Source organism: Brienomyrus brachyistius, chromosome 15 (assembly GCF_023856365.1).
Source record: "Brienomyrus brachyistius isolate T26 chromosome 15, BBRACH_0.4, whole genome shotgun sequence".
NCBI lineage: Eukaryota > Metazoa > Chordata > Actinopteri > Osteoglossiformes > Mormyridae > Brienomyrus > Brienomyrus brachyistius.
The window spans coordinates 18,914,343-18,939,756 of record NC_064547.1 but is presented as its reverse complement, the minus strand read 5'-3'; the positions used below and the strand labels follow the sequence as shown (position 1 = coordinate 18,939,756).

The following is a 25,414-nucleotide window of genomic DNA, read 5'->3' as shown; positions in this document are numbered from 1 at the left end:
ATTGGGGGGGGGGGTCTCAGGACCTTGGCCTTCCCAAACTAAACTGCCCCCTTAGGATCCCACGGGTCGGTCCAGGGGCCTGGTCCGCAGCTGCAGGTTCTGTTGCATGTTATTTTTGGTTCTGCTTTCGGCCGGCCCCTCCCGGGACCCTCCTGATTCCAGTTACGGGCAGCATGTCTCCTTAACATTTTTGTATATTTATTAGGACGAAAGGAAAACAGTGATGGGAATAAGTGGGTCAGTGCCAGTGCGTCAGAAAGCAAATCTGAAGAAAAATGCTTCCATGTTCCCTTATATTTGTTTTTACCGTCAGTATCTGGTTTCTAAATATGACTATTCCAGTTAATCGTAAATCTCCCCATTGGTGTCAGATTTCACTTAAAGGTAGCTCTTCATCCTGCCCTCTGCTGATCGCCGGTTTAGAGCCCACGGATGTCATCGTCAACATGCTGTGATTTATATCTGCGGCCCATTTTCCTACATAAACAGGAATAAGACCAAGCATCTGACAGATGTTACACAGACAGCTCTTATGTGAGGCAGCGTGCAGCTGGGCGGGTGTCTGTGATAGGAAGGTCGCTGGTTCAAATCCCTTGCACAAGGTCGTAACAAAATACTCAACGGACGCTAAGTAAACGGCTGACCCTCCACTTAGACCCCCAGTTTCCGTCTGAGCTGCGTGTGTGTAGGTCTTACAGAAGAGACGTAATACACTCCAAGATGGGATGGGTGTAAACTAAAGCATTCCAAGGTACTTATACAAATATGACTTCATTATGAAATGAGTAAAGCTTATTGAGGAAGCTACGTGGCTTCACACGGGGAGTGAGTGTGTTTTACCCCCCGAGTAAAACCCCATCCCGTCCTACTTCTCCAGCATCCCCTGCCAAGGGGAACAAGTCCTCTGGACAGCCGGTGCCACGTGGAGGCAGGATCAGTGCAAACAGCCACACACGAGAGGACTTGGGGTCACGCCCCATCCCGTCAATTCACATCATCATCCTAAAATAACCATCAGTCTTCAAAATAATATAGTTATTTAAATGACCTTTTGGGGTCAAAATATGAGGGTAAGTCCCACAGCTAATAATCTTATATAATAAGTATAATAAGTCCTGCTGAATGAGGAACTGCCCCCTCCCCCCACCCATATCACAATGACCAACGACACTTGTTAGTGGTGCTAAACCCCACCAGTCGTGCCCCTCGCCACTGCACATGGCGCTGTCCCCTCACCCGGAGGCATACAAAGCTACAGCCCCCGACCCAGGCGGCGGTTACCGTGAACATGCCCCCTCTCCCACCCCAGGCCGGCTCTCTGAACCCCGCGTCGCCCGTTAGCGGAAATCAGAGCAGCCGCTAACGTGCTAATGTGCAACCCAGACAGGACGCCCCGGCGCCTGCCACCCGCCAACGCCCGCCACCCCAGTGTGACCCGAGAATGACACTCTCAGCGTCAGCGGCGGATCTCTTACCCCCCCACCATCTGAGCAATGCCCCCCACACTGAGACATACATTCCTATTATTGAGCATATACAATTACATTTGGTCTGAATTTTGTGCTATTTTTATATAGATCAAAGCACAGCAAACAATTACATTTTAGGGGAGCATTTGGTTTCTTCTCTGTGGTGGAAGGAGGATGTCGTTACTAAAACGGTCTGTGATGCTGCACCTGTAGTGGTGGCTACTGTAAGAAGAATGCAGTAAATGCAGCAAATGCAGTCAAGAGAATGCAGTGAATGCAGTGTACAAATACTTAGCGACCTGGACATCTATATGTCAGTTATATATACACACACACAAACACACACACACACACACGGGCGCGAACGCATTTGTATCAATACCTTTGTGGGGACTGTCCATTTATTTCTATGGAAAAAAATCCTAATCCCAGCAATGTCATCTTCAGTCCCTCCCCAGCCCTAACCTTAACCATAAGTAACCAAACAAAATATAAGTCTTTTGGCATTTTGACTGCATTCACAGACCTTTGTGGGGACCTGAAAAATATTCCCCACAATGTCAAAATGACATTTGGTCCCCACAATGTAATATAAACATAATCCACACATGGTGTGTATTACTACCATACGTTTGACTTATGTGGTTATGTCGCTATAAGGGGTCCTAAATAGTATGAGGGGTGAATATGACTTATATACATAAACTCTGACTTATGTCAGGCTTTGCCTGCGTATATATAGACTCTAGGAATAATCATTATGGGTGTGGGCCATGCTGCAGACGACCCGTCCTGAACTGAACCCAAACACACCCTTGGTATCTTGGTCTCCTCCCTGTTCTCTGACTAAAGGCTGGGGAAGGAGGGCAGGGGGGGGGGACGTCTTCACTTAAACATACTCATGTATCCGATCAGACGAGTCCCTCAGAGCCCCCCCCCCCCCCCCCCCCACCCCAGGAGCGGCTGTGGGAGTGTAATGCTTTCAATCAATAGGCTAAATGGAAAATATCTCTTTTATTAGATGCTGGGGCGATTACCGCAAAGGCCTGATGCTTCATTTTATTATTTTCTCCTTCCAAGACATATATCATTTGTACAGTATCCAGGCCCCTGGGGTCACATTCGCAGCAGTGTTGAGCAGCTATCATATTCCTGGAAGCTCATATATCGGAATCGCCTAAGTTCCTGGGAAACGACGATAGATAGAATACCGCATCTGCACCCAAGGTTGCTCGCAGGAATCCAGCCGTCTTTGGGGCAGAATTCTGCTGTTTAAATGTTCCTCAAAGGCGGCTCAGGTTCACACAGCCATCTCCAGCTTCTCCCATATTTCCCACAGAGAGCAGAACATGTTTTCCGGTCCTTAATATTGCATATTATGACCTGCAGCACCAAAGGTATCGAAAGAGTAGACAAGCCTAGCTGCCTGCAACGGAGAGTGATAGTGTTGCACCACATGACCTGGCCACTCGAAATAAAGACAGTAGAAATGGTTTTGAGGAGTTTGATCAGAGAGTAAAGGAAAAGCAGCCAATGAGAGCTCAGCATATATGTGGAACCTCCTGCAGGACAACTGGAAAAGCATCACTGCAGGCCATCTCATGGAACTGGTGTAGAGGAGACAGCAGGGTCAGTCAGTCCCTGGAGAAGCTGGGGTTAAGGGCCTCGCTCAAGGGCCTAATGGTGGCATCACTCCACCAACCCAGGGATTTGAAACAACAACCTTCTGAGTCCCAACCCACGCAGCAGTCCCCACCCCCAAGATTTTTATTTTTTTTTGTTTTATACGTTTTTGGCCAGTGCACCATTCCATGTGTTGTTTTATAGTTTTGATGTCTTTATAAATATTTTAAAATGTACAGATTATAGAACAAATAAACCTTTCTGTGGGTGGGTGTGTCCGAACATCTGACTGGTACTGCAAGTATTTTTTATTTTGTTATTAAAAGGAAAAACCCACAAACAGCAGGGATTTCAGGTCATATCATGGGAACTATCTGGATAAATATTTGACTGATCTTCGGGGGACACATAATGGGGCTTTACAGCTTTCAGTCAGAGCTGTGGTCGTCTCCTAACACTGAAATGGTGTTAATCATTCATACTCCAAGTAACCTTCATGTGCATCAGGTAACAACTCTTTCCGATAAAAACTGCACCACCAAACCAACCCTGCGGAAAGACCCAGGGTCCCAGAACCCAACGCAGAGGTTACCCTTCTCAGCTTATCTGGGAGATACCTTCACAGCCAACAGCAACAGCTGGAATCCTCCCCCAGGAGGAGAGCCTTGTCTTTCCTGACCACTCTCCCGAGAGACGATACAGTAAAGAGGGGGGTGAATTTTAGATGCATTGTGACATTTACTGTTTATCATTTTATTTATTTATACTGCAGGGAAATTTTTAACTTACATGATTAAAGGTACCCGGGTTCGAGTCTCCGCCTGGGTCACATGTGTGTGGAGTTTGCATGTTCTCCCCATGTTGTCGTGGGGTTTCCTCCGGGTACTCCGGTTTCCCCCCACAGTCCAAAAACATGCTGAGGCTAATTGGCGTCGCTGAATTGCCCATAGGTGTGCATGTGTGAGTGACTGGTGTGTGAGTGTGCCCTGCGATGGGCTGGCCCCCCATCCTGGGTTGTTCCCTGCCTCGTGCCCATTGCTTCCGGGATAGGCTCCGGACCCCCCGCGACCCAATAGGATAAGCGGTTTGGAGAATGGATGGATGGATGGGATGATTAAAGGTACAACAGAATCACCCATGAGGATTTCTGTCACACTCCATCTCTTCATTTCTCCATTCTGAGGCATATGCTAACTTTTAGGCAACGACATGTCTGACGCAGCTTGGGTCATTCTGTGTTTTGCAAATAAGTAAAAACCACAAATAGGTTAACAGCATTTACAGTGGATCAATAGTGTAGATTTGGGTATGGACTGTAGGGTCGTGTGCCGACCAATATTTTGGGGGTGCTGTGTGTGTTTGGGGAAGCAGGGGGATTTGGGACTGATTTTAGTGCTGAAACCAAAGGTACACCCTTACAAACTTACACCAGTTGATTCCTGTTTGATCAGGTCCTTGACTGTGCTTTATGGTAGACCAATGATATACAAAACGGTGGCTATTTTGATCCTGGCTGAGAATATTCAGCATGAGCTTCCAAGAAAACCAAAGTGCAATTGAGAAAGCAGGGGTCAATCAGTTGCTGGCCTAGCTCAAGAGTCCAACAGCAAGATCAGCCAGCTGACCCTGGGAACTGAAGCAGCAACCTTCCAACCACGACCTCGAGCCCCAAACCCTCGGAGACAGCCTGCTGAAGGCACCTTATAAATGCCCTTATTAACCCAGCTACCTGCCACTCATGCCATCCTGCTTCCAGAATTTGCAGTAGCTGCACGCTTACTTGATGAAGAACATGTCTTCAGAATAGGAGAGTCTGGTACCTCACCATCGCCTACTTACCCTCACCAGAAGTGTGTTGGTCTCATACTGCTTTTTGAGGGAGGCCTTCAGTTCATAATCACAGGTTTCTGTGTTTCTTCAGTGTTTATAGGTTCCCCTTTTGGACAGTTGTACTGCCAATGTGGTCACATGACCAGAGGAAGCTCTACCGGGATGCCAAGATCCATACTGTAAATAAATTAAAGATCAACCCCAATCAAAACACCACCATTTAAAACTGAAGGCTCTGGAAAACAGGCCCAAGCTGCATCCAAAAGAAATATTTGTCTGTATTGATAAGACAGCGTCTGCTGCCTGAAGCAAAGTTTTTTTCCATGACTGTATCACCTTGATCTCAGAATGAATGACACTGGGTGATGCTGTACAGAACCACTGGCAATATTAGCTGAGTAGATGCTGCAACATCGCTTGAACGCCAACATAGCTTAGGTGTTGAGCTACCAGACTTAGTATCTGCTTAACGGCTGTCTTTTCTCTCATTGGAGTGTAAAGTGGGCGGAGCCCACACAGGGTTATGGAGGTGGGATCGGGGTGAGGTCAAGACGAAGCAGCCGTGCAACATCGAAGCGAAACGACGACACCAAGAACATGAAAGCAAAACTTGAGAGGAAATCCCGGCATTGTGACTCTGCCACTGTGGCCAGGAGCCAAGGTGCACCATGATGGATTGGTGTTGTGGGAAAAGACCGAAACACCCGTGAGAATCTGAGAAGGTTTCAGTGCTGTATCTCAACTAAACTATTAGGGCCAGAGATCATTGTCAACGTGTTTTGTTTTAACATCATCTGTATTCACACCATTGCAGAAATTCTCTTAATAGCGGTTTTGGTGTAGTGAGCTGGCTAATTGAGGCGCATCACCTCACACCTCCAGGATTTGGGCTTTGAATACCCCCCACCAAGCCCCCCCCCCCCCCCGGAGAGACTCCAGCCCCCTACCCCCTTCTCTCAAGTAGGTCCCTGGAAGATAGACGTTTGGCCAAATACTGTAGAACCAAAAATAACAAGGTCTTACTAAAATAGAGTTCAATTAATTGTTCATCTTTGGCTAATACTCGCAACCATGCAGCTTGTTGCATGACTGATTAATCATTTCAAACAACTAACTACATCACCTGGGGCCGAGGTTAGACCCGTGGACACTTGGGGAAAACATCAGTACTTTGAAGGTTTTAAACTTAAAAAACTTACAGCTGTGTGACTGGGTTTTTGGAACTTTCTGCCAAATGTAACACACGCTGGGAAAGGTTTAAGCCTTACTAAGTTAGAACGAATAGACAAGTTATAGCACTGTCTTCACAATTTTAGCAATAAATAACACGCAAATTACACGATGTAACCTTTTACTGAGAAATGTACAATATATTCGTAACACATCTTTCTACTGAGCTATTATCAACAAAAATGTGGATCATCATCAAATATGTGTTCATATTTAAATAGTTGGGTAAACATCAATTAACAACATTTAATATTGTTGACCCGCTATTTGGAAGGCCAGAGAAAATCCATCCATCCATTCATTTTCCAAACCGCATATCCTACTGGGTCGCGGGGGGTCCGGAGCCTATCCCAGAAGCAATAAGCACGAGGCAGGGAACAACCCAGGAAGGGAGGCCAGCCCATCGCAGGGCACATTCATACACCATTCACTCACACATGCACACCTACGTGCAATTTAGCAACTCCAATTAGCCTCAGCATGTTTTTGGACTGTGGGGGGAAACCAGAGTACCCAGAGGAAACCCCACAACGACATGGGGAGAACATGCAAACTCTGCACACATGTGACCCAGGCGGAGACTCGAACCCCGGTCCCAGAGGTGTGAGGCAACAGTGCTAACCACTGCACCACCATGCCGGCCCTGACAGAACAAATCTTTTTATTCAAATCATTGTATTTCTTGTGAATATATTTTTATATATAATGGATACAGACAACATAGACAGCAGCTAAATGTAAATGAATTCATCACTATTCCGGGCAGCAGAATATCGTCTTCCTGCCGTTTCTTAGAAAAGGGGGCACTTCTTTTTCATGTCGAATTTTTTGAGTCTATCCGGTAGAAGTGAAAGCCACAGAAATACTTGCTTCCTGCAGGAATCCTGAATTGCTCTTGACGCAGCATAAGAGCATTTTCGCCTTAGGGCAGTGAGCGGCTCGGCCTGAAGATCGGGAGGCGGCGCTGGAGGGTGACGTCGCTGCCAGAGTCACCGCTCACCCAGGCAGCCACCAGATAAAGGCACTTTTCATCCCAGGGCTAAGGGCCTGGGGGTGTAGGAGAGCTTTGGGAAGTAGGCCACTCGTGGCAGCCTCCCGGGGGCAGGGCCGAGGAAGCTGGTACCACCCGCGAGTTTGCACACTTGTTGGTAAAGCTGGCTGAGCCACAGCCCTCCGATTCATAGCCACATCACAGCGTCCAGGGCTCTCGAAACAAGGAAGAACTGTTTTTTTCCCCACAATGCATTGGGAGCATCCTGCAGTGTGAGTGATACGGCCCCACGTCCAATTGAAGATTTTGATTTGCGGTCGGGGGCACTGATCTCAGACTTTACGGGGGGAGGAGTGGGGGGGCATTAACAGGTACGTGGGGCCTCTCCACCAAGACAAAAAAAAATACTAAGGTGGGCCAGGGGGGAGAAAAACAAAGAGGTAGATGAATGAGCACCAGATGTTCCCCAGAAAGCACACCAAAGTCATATGTGGAATCCACTATCAAGTCAGACTTTCAGGATTAGTACATCTCTGCTTCGGAATCAGATATATCCAACCGATCTTTGCTTCAAAACGAAGCTCTCAGCCTGGTGAAGACATGCAGAAATGTCGGTGCTGAAAGGCAGCGATGTTATACCCTCAGATGCGAGCCGCCAGAATCTTATCGACCCCACACAATAAGTTGGCAAGAACTTCAATTGTGAAACTTGATTAGGAACTTCCCAGAAAGACAGCCAGTTATGTGAAGGAGGACGTGAGTGTTTACACACAGAAACCATTTTCCTAAACAAAGAAACGAAAGCTTTGTCCCTGTTAGAGAAAATGATCCCTGCCCCCTCCTCAACCAAGCAGAAGGAGCAACCTAACAGACATTTGGGGGGAACTGGGGGGCCCTGGGTGTTCGGATCACTTGTGGTCTAAAATGCATCAGTGATTCATAAGGCGTGGTGTGGTTCAAGATTCGAGGACGCTGTGGTGGCGATCGGAAGTTCGCCGGTTCAGATCCAAGCGTCCGCGCAGTGATGCCGCCATTGGGCTCTTGAGCGAATTCGTTAACCGCAATTACTCCAGGGACCCTCCTTTCACAATTGCACGGATAAAAGTATCCGCTAATTAAGTATATTAAACCAATTTAAAGGCCTGGATGAAAAGGGGAAGTGAGGAGGAGATTAATTTCAAAGCAGGACATTTTGCAGAGGAAACAGCTGGATGTGGCAGCAACTGTAGAGGAAGTACAGGCGGCGAGGAGGAAGTGACTGGCAGGTGCCACGAGGAGGCAGGGGCAGAGTGACCTGCAAGGCTCAGCACCCACATTCAGACGCATCTCGCCACCTTCATCCCCGCTTTTATGGGATGGGTTTGGTCTCACAGTTTCAATTAATTTGGCTTCAGCGATCAGCAAGCAGCTGCTGGGTGAGAGCGAGCGGGGGCCACTGCTGGAGGTTTTGGGCCCTCAACCCAGACTCATCTAATAATGTCCCAAATTTTTTAGGGTCCCTGAGTGAATTGTCTTAACTTCACCCCCCTTTATGGCCCCTTGGAGTGCAGGAGGGTAGGGGGGTACAGTGAATCCAAATTATGGCCAAAGTGGAGGGATGTCAGAAGAACAGACATCACGCTGCCTATGATGGAGGAGGACGTGCACCATGCTCAGCACGCGCACATCCGACGTTTGGGAAATTTATGGAGGCCCTGGGGGGGCCCTTTCGCTCTCGGTCGTAATCGGTGCAGTAGAGTTTCGCCGAAAGACCAAAAACGGCACCTTTGGACGGACCACTGCAGGAAAGCGACGTGTGGCTGGGTTCCTGGCCCGCTTTGGGACACACATTACTTTCATACCGTCGTCTCCTTTGAGTTTTATAACTACGACGCCGGGGGTTTCGGGGGGCCGAGAGGGGCTCACCCCCCAGTACAGCTCCAGCTGGCGCAGATGCCACACGCGAGTGCGAGGTGCTACTCGGTTTTCACGCCTGAGAGAACGACGTGACTCAAGCGAAACTCGGAGGGGCGCCGGTCTCTGCACGAAGCCGCGGCGGTTTCACTTCTCCCCAGCAGCACCGACCGCAGCGCCGCCCCTGGACCGGGTGGGCGGGGCTTTCTGACATCAGCCGCGGAACCACTCCAAGCCGCCTGTGATGTCACAGACCGCTGGCTGGCCCCGAGGCCCAGCTGGGACACTGACTGGGACCCCCACGCCGCCCCCGGTGCCCACAGTGACGTCTGTCTGCAGCCCTGGCCCACATGACGTGAGAACCTGCCCTGTCCTGGCAGCGGTGAAGAGTTCCACTCACCACTACGCTGTGGAGCAAAGCCCCAATGTCACGGATCCGTCACAGACACTCCCCCGACACGCCAGCGTGCCTTTCCACGACGTGAAGAGCGTGTGATCTGCACACAAGACTTACATCGTCTTCAACTAACTTCTGGTTTTTGAACTGATCCTATATACCAGAATCTAAATCATCGATATGCAGCTTGATTCCTAACAATGTAATAACCTAATAAATAAATGAATACACATCATATATATTTCAACTATATCCCTGCCCTTCATAAGCACAGTCAAAATTCAATTCCTTGCTGATTTAATTGCATACAAATTTGACTATAAGAAGAATTCTTGTGTACTTATTCTCCTTATACATATTGTTTCCGTCACAGCAGCTTAGAGAGCCAATATTTACTGAATTTACCCTTCAAAACTAAATGCCAACTCATGCCCTTCATAAGGCACACATAAATCACTGTGCTTTTAGAAAAATAATCTTAATAATAATTTTTTTTAATAATCCCCTTATAAGACAGACATAACAGGAAACATTGAAGGTATGCTTTGGCACCGACTTTGTGCACGGAAATATATTATAGTCATTCATAAATTATTGTATTTGTATATATTTTATTTGCAGCTGGTTAGACTGAAAACTGCATTTCATTGTCTCAGTACCTGCACAGAAAATTATGACAATAAATTGTACTCAAACTGAATCTAATGTAAAATCAGCAACAATGCTTTAGCAAAACAGCTGTGGATATCAGAGACAGACATTAAGGGTCCCTCGTTCATTTTTGGGGGTTTTCCTCTGATGCGTTCACAGGCATGAGAGGCGGGCTGCCTGAGAACCAACACGTACCCGTGGGACCCAAATGTCAAAGCGAGATGGAGAGTGCGCTGGTGGGATCGCCGAGTACTCCACCCAAAACGCGGGGCGGCTCGCAGGCAGGGCACCTGTATCGGGACCCTCACCGCACGCTGCCCTTCTCACACGTGAAAATTGGGGTGTGGGGACGTGATATTTAAACAGCAGCGAAAGGCTGAAACCAACTTCTTTAGTTTCAGTTTCACTCTCTCAGGAAACGATACCCCCATTCTGCGCACTGCATGACGGTTTCATCCTTCTCAGTCTGCCCTTTCACTTAGCTGTTCTTCTTTATTTGAACATTTTTTAACAATTCACATCTACATTGTTTATCCATCCATTTCCCGTAATGGTTTACCCGCCCCTTTTCATCTTTAGGCCACACGGGGGGCAGTGGGCAAATCCTGCTTTCCATGAGGCACACAGCAAGTTTGGGGTGCATGGGGTCACAGCACAGAGCCAACATGCAATGGCCCCTAGATCAATTGTGACCCAAGGGCCTTGCTCAAGGGCACAATATTACCGTCAGTCAGCTTGCCCAAGGATATGAACCAGTAATTTTCTGATTGCGTGACTAGTGACCTAACCCGCTGACCCACACATAACCCCCATACATTTATGGAGCAGGGACTGGGAAGTGTAAGAGACAATGTGAATTGAACTCACAACCTCATGTGGCCACAGCGCTGTCCACTAAGCCACTGCATATCTGTGTATAAAACACATATTACACGCAAGTGATACGAACAACAATTCCTCCCCTGGGAGTTCGCAGTCATGTTACCACTCTGTCCTCGAAACAACCTTGCTCTAAAACGCAGACGTCGCAGAGGACAAAGCGCTCTGTCGTGACGCGTGATAAATATTTCAGCCGTTTGTCACACAGACATATAAGTGTCATGGTGGAATAATAGACGACTGCGAGAGCATTCAAATACTGGGGGCGGTCTTGGGTCCTTTTCTCTCATTAAGGCTGTCCAAAGGATTGCCTGTCATATTTATATTAGCATCTTTGCATTTCCAGAAGTGCTGTATAAATCGAATCTATTATTATTATTATTATTATTATGTAGAGCTCCTTCAGAGACAGGAGGTGCGTAACAATATAAACTTTTTCTTAATGCCTGTTTTACGGGCGCTGTGCCCTCTAATATCGGTGTTAAGATCATAATAGCTGGCAAACACAAGGAGCAGGACCTACACTGTGAACCTGGCACCGGTTCCGGTTGGCTTGTGAAGCCAAGGTTTCGCAGAGGGCATCACGAGGGGCAGCGCCGTGCCAGCGATCCGTCTTTCAGGTTCCTGGTGGCATGGACGCCTCCGGGCATGCGCCCCCGTGACCGCCCGCCCACCTCCGCCCCGCTGCGTGCAGGAGCCATATGGCGCACAAGCACGCCTCAGAGCACGTTCAGGCCCGCCACCGGGTGGCGTGTGATAAAGGCAGCGGGTCCACCCCGGTCAGGTCCGGTCTGGCCCGGCACGCTTCAGAGACACCAGGATGTCCTGGAGAAGCAGGAGCACGAGCCGGACAGGAGCGTGGATGGATACTCCCACGCCGTTCCGTAGCTTTTCGTAAAAAAGGACCCACTCTGTTTAGCCTCAGAAAGCCACAGAGGTAAAACAGGCACTTTTAATTTAGTAGCTTCCTGCTTATAGCACTAAGAGCAGAAACATGGCTGAGTATGAAGCTGCTTTTGGAACTTCCAAAAAAGAGAAATAGTTCAGCAATAATGGCCCTTTCGCCCCCATGCACATTCAGCAGAATGATTCCTCTGTCTCAGACCTCTGTGCTCTCTTTGTCATGCCTGCCATTTTGGTAGCTTAGCCGTCATAATACACTCCTCACTGTGCTGCGTGAGCCTGCACCCGGGGGGGCATTTCACTCCAAATGGGCTGTCAGCTTTTGAGATGGCCGTATCCGCATTTGAGCTAAAACCAAAATGCGTTGAGAGCTTAAGACCTGCTCCAGGCAGGACGGCAAAGGCAGTGCCGGTCGAAGCCCTTGTAGCCCCCTAGGCAAGCTTCACCACCGGCACCCCCTGTCTAAGACAAAGTAAAACTAGCTTGCTAGACTGGTGCCTCCATCCACCCACGGACTTCCAAACAAGAAGATCCTGCTTAGTCAATTACACTGCTCCAACCTATTTTTAAACTACAGCTTTTCTGAATTACTGTGACATTTCCCGCATTTTCAGGACATACTGTGGCGAAGCATAAACATAAATATGAATATATGAGCACTTCAGTCATCTTCTTCTACAATGTCCTGCCAGAATCACGGTAGGGCTCCAGAGATTGCCAAGCACACTCAGAGAAAAACTCCAGCTAATTCAAATTGGGATTTTGAACTGGTCAGCATTTCTCAGCAACAAATGGACTGGTTTACCAGTAGCCATACTGGTAGACGTAACAGTGAGTAATACAACACAACCGCCCCAGCTCTTCTATAATCCCATCTGAAACCAGCTGATAAGCTTACTGGTATTGGCTGGAATTTCCATGATAAAGTTTAGCAGGTAGTCATAGCCCCAACTAGCATGATGAATCTCCATTGAAGTCACTACGTTCAGTCGTATTTAACATCTGTATTCTTGAGAATCACTCCGTTTAGACAGCAAATATAATCCAGCTGTTCAGCACTTAACTACTAAAACTATTATATCTGACAGCACTGCCTCTGACGTCTACATGAAATATAGCTATTTCTTATTTACCCCATGGTTGCTAACTGTTAGCCGTAATCTACTGTGACATGCTGACGGCCAAACCCACATTAATTTTCCAACTAGTATAGGTAGTGGCTGCCATGGTCAAATTGCTTTTTCAAATGAACAGAATATTCATTTAAGCCTCAAATTATGCTTCGTTAAGCCAGAGTGCCTCAATACAGCATTTTCGATTATTCCACCATAATGTTTTTATTACGTTTAACTTGAAAGTGGTTCAGTTTACCAGTAAAAAATCACAAAGTTATAAGAAGTCGTGTTTTAAACATTTAATAAAACACCATAATTACAGCCAGATGAACAAACAGTCCACAAAGAAACAGCGTTCTCATACTTCACCTGTGCTTCTCTCAGACCAGCCGGCTCTTTATACCTGGGCTTGAAAAGCTAGTCACCATTAGACATGCGTATTAAAAAAGCCTAACACAGTGTAGCGAAGCATTGAAATCAAACTGAAACAAAGCATCAAGGAGCAAAAGTAAATCATAGCAAGTAGAGGCCAACAAGATGAAATACGGTTTTTAGCGGGGAAGAGGGACACACCGGTCACGAGGCGAGCGTCTGGTGATCAGGTCAGATAAAGATCAAAATGGCCGGGAGTGAAAGCCATTACCTGTTCCGCTGGGTCCTTGGGAAACCTGCCGCTTATTCATTAATGAATTCACCCCCGTACGGTAATTCCTTCCCTCCGAGATGATTCGAAACCACCCGCTTTAGCATGAAGGGAATGTTGAACAGTGTTTTTAAACAGGACTCAGGTTTGGCGTGGGCTTGTTCTGCGTTTCGGACAGTTTGCTGGAGCTGGGAGCTCAGGCCTCGTTTGCGGCGCACATGTGCGTACCCAAAGACACGTGTGCCGTGGACACAAAACAAAAACAAACACCTCGCTGAGCGAAAGGAATTCCATGCACATTTTTCATGCCGTCAATAAAAAACAGAGCATACAGAAAGGCAGCATTTGTGTGTGGGTGTGTATGTGCAGATGGCCGCATGCCGATCTTTCACAGGTGCTAATCAAGCACAGGGATACAGCCAACATGGCACAAACACACAGTACTTTTCTCTAATTCAAAATAGAATTTTACTAGTGCATGTTAAATAAAAACACACCTTATCTTCAGTATTTTATGCATCTTATAGCAGAAGTAAAGAATATCGCTTTAATCTCAGTGGCAAACTTTACCTGATATGTGCACATTACACCGAGATAAATCATCATCGCCCAAGAGGCCAGTATATAGGAAGTGGGTCAGCTCCGTATGGTCCAGGGCAGGTCAGCAATTCAGGGAACCGCTGCTGACCATGCTGCCCCCTATGTGTGTGAAAGGACAGAACCGCTGTTGGGGTTAGCCCTGCACTGAGGTCCATTTCCAGGGGATAAAGAAACCAGTGAACCAGCAGGAGAGGGATCTGGGAGGGCACGGAGCAGCTTCTGAAACATTTCAGCCTGGAATTTCGGGGGAAGGTGTTACATAGCTCTAAATATTTGTTGTCCTGTAACCATGGTAACCACGCCGAACCGGTTCAATAGCGAAACTGGCCGTCGATACTGCGGCAGACTTTGCAAACTGGTCCGATGGCCTGACTGACAGTCTTCCTCCCTCGCGGCTGATGACCGCCGGAGGTGTTTTCCTGGCAGACATGGACACGGTAGAGTCGATCAGGCGAGCGAAAACCGTGTAATGATTAACCCCCGCTGACGTCCGGTCACCCTTGACCTAAATACGTGGATGCGTACTCGCGGGCGCATATCCCGCCTTGTGCCCAGGAGAGGCCAGGCCGATGCACGCGGTGTCACTGACCTGCATGCGGGCGAACTGGGGGGCTCACGCTGCCCTTACTGCTTGGTATTCCGATGTCCTGGCATGTGGTCCCGGCCTTCCCCGATACCACAGAAACATGTGGGGGGGGGGGGGGAGATACACTGACAGTGAACTGAAATTTATTACATGCAGAATGGTTAATATACTTGCCATTGCTTATCATTATTAGAAAAACAATTATTATTATTGTTATTATTATTATTCTATTATTTATTATATTGAGTTCACTTGACACTAACACAGTTTCAGTGCCATCCTGCCAGTCTCAGCAGTTTCAAAACAAAGACTCAAGGTTACAAAAATATTGTTTGAAATGCGTCCAATGTGCCGAAATATGGAGCGAATGTGACGCACCCGGATCGAGCCGCTTCTCAGATGTCAGCCAGAGAGTCCGATTAGCCCAAGAGGCTGCTGAAGAAACACAATCCCAGATCGATGCCTGAATGTCGTAGAGCGAATCCCGGCCTTTGAGGGGCGGTGATCCCTACCATCCCCCACGTCAGCATCGCTGATCCTGCCTGGGCCACCCTTTCTCCGCGATGCCAGTTAGAGACCGCACACTCATGGGGGCCCCAGAAGGGCTGTAGGGAACTGCAGACCCTGACTGAATTCCCAACTGTAAAGCGATGGTGTGTGACTTAGTGAGTTAGAATGCTGTAGCTGTGATCGGTAGGTTGTTGGTTCCAGAGCCCGGATGTCGAAGTCACTTTTGGGCCCATGAACCCTTAACCATCACTTTAAAGACTGTCTGACGATAATTTCTCAGAAATGTATGTTGCTTTGGACAAATGTGCGATAAATGAACGCCTGCCAGTTCTTTCCACACGTTATATACTTTTTACGATAAATTTGCGTTTAGCTTGCAAATGTGTAGCTTGTCTGCTTTGATAAAATCCTTACATAAAAATGTTCTGAGGGCTAACCAATCAGATTGGAGATGAGGTGGGTCCAAGCAATAGAGGAGGCGGGAACCAAGATATTTGATTGGCTGGTCCGACCTCCCCTAGTTGCCTGGACCAGCCTCCTCTATAATCTATAATGTATAATTTGAACCAATCATTTTTCCTTCTGTCCTCAGAACACTTTTGTGTAAGTAAATCTCCCATGAGCAAAAAGCACCTTCACCCACCTGTATAACCACTGATATTTGTTGTTGGTCAGAAGGTGCCGGGGGGGGGGGGCAGACACCCACAGCCCACAGGTGTCACTATGGAGACAAGCGAGGCCCAAACCCATGATGCTGACGGAGACCCCTGAACGCCATCTTTCCTATTCCGGCGGGGAGGGGGGCTGCCTCGTCTGCGCATTCCTGTAAACCCACTTCTGTACCCATGGCCTCCTACACAAAAGGGGGCTGGGGGGGGCAGGGAACGGAACATAAAGTAGAGCGAGGTGGGAGGTGTCGCCCCAGTCATGAGAGAGGGTGGGTCCAGCACAAGCAGCGACAGGACAGGAAGGCCTTGGTGAAGGCAAACAGAGGGATCTCACGGCAGACCGATGGAAATCACGTCACGGGCAAAAGTGCTAAAAACAGCCGGGTCCCCTGTGTACTGAGAAGAAAAGCAGAATTTCCTACTCATCAACTATTCCAGGAGAAGCAAAATCACACTTCCATCCATTCATGTTACAGCTGCCAACCTTGAACAGGTGAGCCTTCACAGGGCTCAAGGCTGTGGTACAGGGCAGCTTAACAATATAAAATGGAATAAAAGTGCAAGTCCTCCCCCCTTAAAAACTTCAATATAACATCCCACCCCCAGCATCTGCATGTAATGACATTCCAATTCAATCATGATATAACTGTCTTGTTTATGTTCTGCAACTTTTGTTTAACAGGGGATATATAACCTGAGAGTACAAGTGCAGTAAATGCCACAAGAGCTGTCCAGCCCCCCCACCCCCCACCCCGCACCCCGCAGCTGGCACATGTGTGTGCGTGTATGTGGAGGGGTTGGGGGTTTCCTGCTCTAGCTGAGGCTCCGTCCAGTGGTGCATTGTACACAAGGTCACAGCCCAGAGGCCCCTGGGGGGGGGGGGGGGGGGGGGAGCAATCCCACGTGCGGCCGTCTGCAAGAGAAACAGCCAAACAATGGAAAGCAGCAGATGTGACGCGGAAAGTTCCAGAGTTCCTGTTGCAGCAGGGATGCAAAAATGTTGAAGGATCCATTGCAGCAGCAAGGCATGGCAAGTTGATAAGAAAAACAGCTGAAGCCAAAGAGCTTCTATATATATCATGCCCGGCAATAACACGGTATTCTTTCAGAGCTTCTGTATAAACATGTTTACACTATAATGAATTTCTGTTTTTCATTAAGCCACTTCGGCATCAGGGGATGGTGACCCTGTAACCTCGCACCTGTGGGTGGTGGGTTCGAACCCCCCCCCCCTCCTGTTCTGGGTGTGCACAGGCTGAATGTCCCCTTTGTGTCACAGGGGCTTCCTTCTGCAGTTAGACTGACTGGCATCTAATTGCTGGCCATTTCTCTGTCCATCTTCGATTTAAAATGTAATGCTTTAAAAAAACATTACAGCGTGAAAATACATAAGAAATGTCTTATTTAGGTTTGCTAAACAAATAGGCAGAAAGTTTTTGGAACAAATTCCCACAATCCTGCTATTCAAGAACTAAATGAGAACAATGTATCAAAAAAACATATGCCGGCCATCGAAGTCATTCTCTACCTTTACTGTGTGCCTTTAAATTCATATGATCCTCGAGGGAACAGTGCGCGGGGCCCCCACCCCACCCGACACTGCAGTGAAGGGGAGGGGCAGGCTAGGTGGGACACACAGCTGGCCCAGCAGTGAGAGCCGTGAAATGTGCCATTGAGCCGAGTTGGTATTTTCTTAGCCTCTGATTTGTTGAAGTTCAACATAAAACCTCACAGACATTATAATCGGGGGGGTTTACACACTTCTGGCTGCTATACACCTGAGCTAAAAGAAACATGTGTGACTGTTCACTTCTTACCCATCAAACCAGCGACACTCTATGAAGAGCAAGTGATGAGATCCCTGTGATGTGACCCTGAATTTTATCTAATGTGACACGTATGTGATGAGAATCCCGTAGCATGATTCTGTCGTTTAGCTATCGCGACATGTGTCATGACATTCCCATGACGTGGCCCTGACACATAGCTAATGTGACATATGTGACGAAAATCCTGTAACATGATTCCGATGTTTAGCTAACATGACATATCATGCGTGATGAAGTTCCCGCAACGTGGCCCTAACGGTTAGCAAACACGACATACGTGGTGAGATTCCTGTGACACAGCCTGATGTTTAGCTAACGTGACATTTGTGCACCTGTGTTGGGACCAAATACGTGGATGCGTCACCAACAGTGGTCACTTTCACAGTCTGCCTGTTTTCGCAATCGTGATCAGCAGACTATAAGAGGTCTGCGTTTACTGTTGAGCCAGCAGACCTTCGGATGCTGTATCAAACACAGGAGCCATGACTAGACTCATCACGCAAAATGCTTCAGAACAGTACCTTGTGCCATTAGATGGAAAACCTTCAGCTTGGCCTGTGGAAGCTGCCACCCTACAGTCCAACATATAAAACCGAAACGGGATCCCATGAAACCAAACGGGATCCCAAACTGATGCCCCTGTTTTCACTGGGATGCAGAGGCTGGAATCTCAGGGCTGGAAACAGCAGTACACGTGCAGAGAATTATCTTTAATTGAGCAAAACCGCCAATTTTGGTCGTTAAATGACCAAGTTGGATAGACAACCTTGAGCTTTCATTCGTTTTTTTATTTTCTGATGAATTGGGGGTTGTCACGTGTTGTGCCATTTCAGTGGCAGAAACCTTGACAGGGTAAATTTTGCCATCAAGCTAAAACGCAGCCAAGGCTTGAGATCCTGGGACCTCTGACATGTTAACACGAGAGAGTGTTTTGTTTACCAGATGGCCGAGGTGCGCTCACCTCACAGAGGCACAAACGGCAGACGTACGGAGCCTAACAAAAAGGCCCCGAGTGAATTTCACTGCCCTCCAAATATCTCCCACATCTACGTGGTTCCACAGACGGGAGAGGAAAATAGGAGCCGAAAAAGGGAACTGAGAACTCGCAAGACGAGTCACATTCAAGAAAACCGGCAAAAACATCTGCAGGATTGAAGATCACAGCCAGTTAAAATACCGGCGACTCCAGACCCACAAGTGAACCCCAGCATGGAAACCTGAGAACCAGGAGACGAAATTATTATCATTAATAGATCACTCGTTGTGATTGTTCAGACATTTTCCCTGCTTTCGCAATTAACAGTGTTATTTTTACATTTCACTTATGATTACAAGCTGTCAAAAACACAGGAACAACAAATAAAACGCTAATGAGGAAACTATGACAATAAGATCTCTGCTCGCTGTGCCTGCCAATATTTTTTTATTTTAATACTTCTAAAATGGAAATATTTATATTCCGCTTTCTTTGAGAAAAAAAATGTCCCGGTTCGCTGTTAGGTTCTCGTAGGTAAACAACACAAACTGAAATCTGTAGTACAGAGCAGCACAGAGTCATGTGTGCTAATCTAGCTTCACAGCCGATCCGGACGAGGATTGATTTAATTTATTTAGCAGATGCTTTCATCCAAAGTGACAAGAAAGCAGAGTCACACAGTCCCTGGAACAATTGGGGGCTAAGAGCCTCGCTCAAGGGCCCACTGGTGAAATACTCTGCCAACCCAGGGACTGGAACTGGTGACTTTCTGATCACAAGTACAGAACCTTAACCTGCTGAGCCACACAGCACCCCCAGGTTGCGGGACCCAAGGAAAACCTTACATAAATTTAGACACACCGAAGAAGAGCACCATGGAGGTGCAGTGCTTCAAGCCAGGCTAAACGACAAAATGCTCAACAAACAGTATACACCCGCAGAAAGAAATTAGGAGACCACTCCATATTTTTAAACAAATGTGCATTTAAATCTTGGTTTAATCGCAGTTCTGCTGGCAGAAGGCCACACTGAGAGGCCACACCTGAGCTTCCAGTTTAAGGACAGACGGACAGATGACCGCTACCTTAGCGGAGAGTTTTGCATGAATCGCAGGATGACATGAAGTGACCTTCAAAAGGAATGGGAAGCATTAAGTGCAGGTGTGAGGTGCACTGCCAGGACAGTTCATAGAAGCAGGACTGAAGTCCCACAAAGCAAGAAAGAAGCTCTTCATTAATGAGAAACAGAGAAGATCCAGGCTGCAGTTTGCAATATATATCTTAACATCCACACATTGAGAAATGAATGAAACAATAAATTGTACTTAAAATTTTCAACGGGTTTATGTGGCACTTATACTTTAAAATAATGATTTTCTTAAGTGTGAATGAGAGTAAGGGGCAGGGGGGTCGTGGGAGGAGTTTGCTCCTGGGTGCCAGAGAAGAGAAGCTTGTAGGTCTGGTACCCTGATATTTCCCAAACCTACGCAACTCAGGTCGGCACTTTTCCCGTAAACCCAGCACATCATCAGAGGTGAAGAGGTGAACCAGGCAGCCTTCCATCACCACTGTCACATCCTGTCACCGTCTGATGGGGGCGCTGTGTGTCTCAGCATGTCAACTCACTCCCTCCATCCCTGTGCTGATAGATTGATTTCGCAGTTGCTCTAGGGATCATCTGACATTGCTTTCTCTCAAAAAAATGCATGCCTCTTTAGACAAAATGTTTGCTAAATAAATTTTAAAATGAAAATAATGGAGGGAGGGTCAAGAAGCGCTTTTTGGTGTTCCCATCTGTAATTATCAGCATTGTTTTTCATTCTCCAGAGACACCGATCCACTTAGTCACAAATTTTGGGCCTACAAGAGGAGAACAGATTACCCAGAAGGAGTAGGGTCAACATGCACCACAAGGAGCACAGCAAGAGGGTATGAATCACACCACCAATGCTGGAGGCTTTGGTGCAGGGTGCTACCCACTGAGCCTCAGACTATTCCAAGAACTATTCTCTGTAAGCGAGCAAAGGACTGAAACACAAAGGACGGGGGACTTGTTTATAACTTACAATAGGATCCATGGCTAGAGACTTGGTTACAGGAAATCTGAACTAGTAACATGCTTGTAATTACTGTGACTCTGTTCCACAGCCCCTGACATAGGGATCTTGTACAGGGTGGTTAATTAGATTCCCGTTATCAGGTCATCTAAGATGCAACATGCAGACTCATTTCTCAGTTATCTATGTTACAAAACTGATACTAATGTAAGAGCTCTGCAGCCCGGGGGCCTTGGATCCTGTGACATTAAGAATCGGTCGACTGACACCTACTGATTTGCCAACAGCCGACAGCAAAGAGCCAGGCACTGTTTAGCTGTTTAGTCCTCCGTGAAAAATAACTGCTGGAATTTTTATTTCTCTTACCACAGTGCGTGCCGACAGCAGCGTGCTACGCCCGTTTCCCTTACGATTGATTGATGGGTTTTGTTTTCGCCTGAACCCGACGGCCGTGTGTTCAGGAACGGTGTGTTTACTTCAGGTTACGTTTCGTTTTACAACGTGCCTCAGAACGACAATAAATTCCATATTGCGACAGGATCGTCTGAGACCGAAGAACGCAAGAGGCATGTCTGAAGGGAAGGCACAAATTACACAAGAGAACGCGTTATTTACGGTTTAAAAGCTATTTAATGCATAAGTACAAACAGACTTAATTAAGCAGTAAATACCTAAACTCTCTTTGCTATTCTACTGGATTTTAATAAATGTCACTGCAGAGAATTTAATTAAAGAAAAAAGGAAATGCAGGACAAAGACAGATTCAAGTTATTTCAGTGGATACACTTCACTTACAGAACAAGCAGCGCAATAATTAAGCAGCACTTTTCTACTGGTACCAGCAACCGATTAACTACGGTGGTTTAGAACTTATTTGCACTTAGCCCCCCACACACAAGCTTGGACTAAAAGTCTAAGAAAATGGAGATCCTAGAGGATTTCAAGAGTAATGACAGTCCTCCAGACCTCCATTAAACAGATAACAGCATCTGAATTAATATCTATTATAATGTGTTGCTGTACGCCAGAAGTGCACAAACCTGCTTATGTTTTATTCATGCAAGAGCTTTCTTAGTCTGGTTCTTAATGTGACAAATACTCCACGTGAACGACTAACAGCAGACATGATTAAGTGTATTGTAGATAGGAAGAGCAGACTAAAAGCAGTACTTGTTATATATTCATGAAAAAAGTGAAATGACTGCATCGGTCTACTAGTAAACATCATCGAAACTGATGATGTGGGAATTTTGAAAACCACAATAAATAAATAACACGATCAATAAAATGTTATTTGAAATAACTGTTCGGATACAACTTCGTAAACATAACCGTGTTAACCCTCTATGGCATGAATTTTTATTTTAGGAGGAAAAAAATATTTGACTCTAGTTTTAGGGAGCTTGGGGGTCCTTGATAAAATATTAATCATAAAATGTGTCCCCCCCAGCCCCCCCCACCAGATTTTGGTCTGTTGTCTCAGGGCAACAAGATGCTTCAAGGGTACTAAAACGCCAAGGTTTTGTATATTATATAATAAGTTGAATGAGAAGCAAACAAGCAATAAATTAATTTAAAAAGTTTTATTTCAACGACAACAACAATTTCAACAAGTTTTATTTCAACAATCATCAGTGGATGGTTTATCAATCTGTGTGTTGGAGATTAGCTACAGTGTATGTTTGTGTTTCTGAATGTATGTTCCTGTGGGGTAAAGACTGAATCAGTGTTTCTCCAACCCTACAAAGCACAGTCTATATTATTCTGTATGGAACCTCAGGAAGCAGTTGCTGGTGGATGTGAAACACAGATGCACGCCACATTTTTGGCACTTGGCTTTAGGTCTACCTTTGCATCCGGGTACCTTGCATCTCCCTTTCTTTTCATCCATGACCATCCAGTGGGCTGTGGCATCCAGACTCACATCAGGGACTGGAATAGGTGTAGCGGGTCCTCTTCTCCTCTTTTCTTCATACTCCCCAGCAATTGTGGAACTGGGACGACCTCTCTTACGTTCCAGATTCTTGCCACTTTTGCACAAGCTTTCTGCAATATATGACTTAAACGTGTAAAGCTTCATCTGTTCGTCTTTTCTCATCCCAGCACTGCTGCAGTCTCTCTTGTAGAGCAGCCAGGCAGTCACGATGGTCATGTCGATAAGGTGGAACATCAGCCGGTGGTACCACTTCTTCGACCTGATTTTGTTGCGGTACAGTGCAATGAGAGAGTCCAGCAGATCCACCCCACCCATATTCTTATTGTACTCTCTCACCACAGCAGGACAGGGGACTTGAATGATTTTTTTTTTGCTTGCCATCCCACCTATCAACCTTGGTGACTGGGTGTGCTCCAATGTAATTACTGAGAAGACTGACTGAACGGTTATCATACCACTTCACAACATGCAAGGTGGTTTCTCCAACCTTAGCCGTCTTCTGTTTAAAAGATCCACGTCCTACATCCCACCCACGTACTACTTGCTCCTACATCTGGCAGCTCAGGGGGTTGCACAGCTCTCCCTGTATAAATCTCAAAATTGTGTGGGACACCATCAGAGCCAGCTAAGATGAGTATCTTGTAGCCCCATTTCTTTGGTTTTGATGGCAGGTATTGCTTGAGTCTATTTCTTCCCTTGAAGGGGACCATCTGCTCATCTACAGCCAGCTTCTCAGACATTGGGATTCGATCATGTTCCTTACACCCATAAAATGTCCTTGCATCCATTTCCTGTGAATAATAGTAGATAGTACATCAAAAAAATTGATTATGGTGATAACTATGCATCCCTACACATCTCCATCCATGAGCATGTTATTGTTAAAACGAAAGTGGTCTAACTGCGCAATGTTGCCCTGTGGCAACAAATGAAAGACTACCGTTTTAGTATATAAATAAAGACAAAAAGTGCCTTTAATCAATTAAATAGGCTTCTTCACATATTCATGCACATCACAGATATTATTTATACAAAATTATTTACATTTTAACATGTTAAAAAGTGAAATGTATCTTACCTTTTGCTAGCAGTGTGTCCAAGCCGGCTATGGTTGCAAAAAGGACTGTTCCACCCCCAGACGAAAGGTCAAACCCACGCCCACCTCAAATTTTATTGGTTACAGACTTGTCATCAGACTTTTACTGTGATGTTTTTTTGGAAAAAATTTAAAGGGGCAGTGTGTGGGCCAAAAAAGTGGTTTGTTGCCTGAGGGTTACACCATGCCATAGAGGGTTAAATCCTAATGTATCCAACTTCTATTGCAGCTTAAGTCTGGAAATGCGTTTTACAATTTCAGTAAAGTAAACTGAATAAATAAGCAACAAAGACCCAACGATACTATGTTTTAATGATGTTTTAAGTTGACACTTAAACCCAATTTCGCCGTTTTACTCTGACATGTCTAAGGAACCGCTGCTTTCAGCCTTTAAGAGACATTTTGCAGCGTATCAATCGGACGCGTGGTCTGGGAGAGACTCCTACGAACCTCCTGTACGGGACCTTATTCGCAGCGCCCCCCCCCACCTCCCCCCGAAAGCGGCGGTCGAGGCTCAAGCTGTTGCAACGGGCTGAAATTCCTCGGGGAATGGAGCAAAGATGCGTGACGGCAGGAAAAACGAAAAGCGCTCCACGTTCGTCTAAGCGATGTGGCTGAAAGTATAAGATCAAAGTCAAGGAATAAAATACCGCTGTTATTCCAAGTGTTTCCTAATTTACATAATTATACCAGTTAAAATGTTTCCTCTAAATACTAGTGTGGATTAATGTCATGATACAGGAACACTTTAAATGCAGTAAATTGTATTTGGTCGTTAAAGATTTCTCAGACAACACGAAGTCCTGTAAAAAAAAAAAGTATACATATAAAAAATGACAATTTATGTTCTTTTCGACTAGTTACTTTCCTGACTGTGGGTTAATGCTGGGTAAGGAGCGACATCTTTGTTCAAAAGTCTTTGCACTTTTGAGAGGATCTCTCAAAGCAAACGGCCGAAGCGCAGAATAGCATGTAACTTTAACTAGTATGTTTATGAACCAAAACATTAGGCAAACTTCATTTTACCACGGCAACAGCGCATTTACACATTTGCATTTTGAGTAGTTGCTTCGCCCAAAATTATGAATAATTAAGTCCTAATTATAGGGCTTAAAAGAGTTCCAAGAGATCAAAAATCAATTACGGGACAAAAAGAAATTAAATCAGTTGCATCAACTTATCCAAAACCACAACTAAGTCACATTAAAAGTTCCGTGACAAGAATATAAAAAGAATATTTCAATAGTTTTGTCCATTTAATAATACAACTGAAACAGAACAATTACAAAACTACTTCTACGATTTAAAAAATTGCTCGTGCAATGTAACCAGTAAACACGTTCCTGCTTATTCTTTAATACCTTGGTGAAACCCTAGACACACTCGACTGAAATCAGTGCAGCCTCTTTATTATCGCGACTTAATTCTTTTCATGCACAATATCCCGCCACTGTCCGAAGCTAAGCGGGTAACCAGATATTCAAAAACAATACGTAATCCCACAATGCACCGCTCCGGGATTTGCTGCATTAC

At 46.2% G+C, this 25,414-nt stretch overlaps 1 long non-coding RNA gene across 1 annotated transcript; it reads right to left on the bottom strand.

Annotated features, from left to right (window-relative positions):
• Positions 1-22,417: 22,417 nt before the first annotated feature.
• Positions 22,418-23,980, bottom strand: LOC125709073 (uncharacterized). Its single transcript, XR_007382597.1, has 2 exons — positions 23,864-23,980; positions 22,418-23,576 (listed from the first exon to the last, which is right to left on the bottom strand). It is a non-coding gene; the product is annotated as an uncharacterized LOC125709073 (long non-coding RNA).
• Between the last annotated feature and the right edge of the window lie 1,434 nt (positions 23,981-25,414).